The sequence below is a fragment of the Triticum dicoccoides genome, chromosome 6B, assembly GCF_002162155.2.
Source record: "Triticum dicoccoides isolate Atlit2015 ecotype Zavitan chromosome 6B, WEW_v2.0, whole genome shotgun sequence".
NCBI classification, from domain to species: Eukaryota; Viridiplantae; Streptophyta; class Magnoliopsida; order Poales; family Poaceae; genus Triticum; species Triticum dicoccoides.
Window position 1 is genome coordinate 623,992,298 of NC_041391.1, and position 1,935 is coordinate 623,994,232.

The following is a 1,935-nucleotide window of genomic DNA, read 5'->3' on the forward strand; positions in this document are numbered from 1 at the left end:
CCTCCCTTCCCCTCCTCCCTCCATCTTTTTTTTTTCTGTTTTTACTATAGTTTTTTACTGTTGTATAATGTAGTTTTTTTACTGTTTTTAGTAAGTGTTTAAAATAATTAGTAAGTAAATTAATAAAACTAGTTGAACTAGTTTATTTTTAGTAAGAACTAGTTGAATTAATAGAACTAATGTATTTTTAGTAAGAAAAATAATATAACTAGTTGAACTAGTTTACTTTTAGAAAGAACTAGTTTATTTTTATTTATAGTAAGTTTATTTTTAGTAAGAACTAGTTGAATTATTAGAACTAGTTGAACATGTCACATTTGTTGTTATTTTTTTAGTTTAAGCAATTATTCCCGCATCGACGTCGACGATGCCTATCCCGCATCCTCATCGTCGATACCCGTCGTTCGCTAGGGTTTTAGTTGTATTAGTGATGTTATATGTATGATACTATCAGGATGTATTAGTGATAATTTATAGGGTTTTTGTTTTTGCAGAAATCAAGGAGCCCCTCTATCATCCCCGCCGTCGTCCCCATCACCGACCCCCTCCGACCTCAAGGTGAGACCAGCCAAATCTCCATGTCAATATGAGTCCTATAAGATATGATGTAGATAAAAACATGTATATCTCGTGTTGGTCAAATAGGATATATGGTTGCCTAAGTGGCCGGTCATATTTGCAGGTTACATATTCGAGTGGCCTATGTTTTGCCGGAGTGTTGATTAATTTCCGTTCCGGCAAATTTCAGGCGCTTGAGATGTCCTGTTTTAGCAAAGGTCATGCCGGAATTTTCCGTGAATTTTGGCATGACTTGTGCTAGAATATGTAGGAAATATATCGAGTGGCCTGGATTTTCTAGAAAGATAATTAAACGATATTTCGGGTTGACTTTAAGTCTGTCGAGGCCGAAGAATCCCGACTGTTGTCGTGGGGGTCGTTTCTCCTTCTTCTCCGGGTGCTAGACCTTTGTTATGCACTAGGGGAAGGAGGAGTAACGACCATCACCAACGGTTGCAAATTTGTCAGAGAGGAATCAGTGAGGGAGAGTCTCCACCATATATGAGAGGACGAAGAATCCCGACTGTTGTCGTGGGGGTAGCTTCTCCTTCGTTCCCGTGAGCTAGACAATTTGGTATAATACACTCGGGAACGAAAGGAGGAGCTACCATCACCAATGGTCGAATATATACACCACGTGAGCTGACAGTTTTCAAGAAAAGACTCGACAGACCGATAGTCAACCCGTGATGAATAATAATGATCTACTTTAGTTTTTGTAGTACATATATTTAATTGTACAAGTTTAATCTTTGAATTATGAACATAGGAAATGTCGTCGGACGAAGAAGGTCCCATGGAGTGCTCCTGGTGCGGCGACAGCCGGGGTTTCTGCGACAGGCCTCACCTGGACGAAGGTCGGCGCTTCAGCATTAAGCTCGAGGAGGCCTTCGATTGTAATACGGTAAGCTATGACGTAAGGTGTTTTTTTGTAATTAAGCTCGACTTCTACTACTTCAACATGTAATTTTCGTCTTTTACAATTCGACTAGCTTATCCCATGCCATGCAAGACGCTATGTCTTGGAGAGGATGGGTTTTGAAGATCATGAGAGGAATGAAACAAAGAAAATTAACCTAAGGATCCATCATGGTATGGATTTTGAGGTAAATCTATACAATTCTGAGAGTGTATCCCATTTTGGTTGCCCGGGTTGGGAAGCACTTTGCAAGATGTATGATTTTCAAGAGGGTATGTTTGTCACCATGGATCTCGGTGATACTGACATCAACCAAGACAATTTGGACATTTGGGTCCTTGTTGATACGCTTCCAATTCTACCGCTATGTGAGTTTCTCAAACATAGTTATTAAGTAATTTATATTGTTTATTTCAAAATAGTTGACAACTTATTTCCATTGATAGCTTATTTTCATT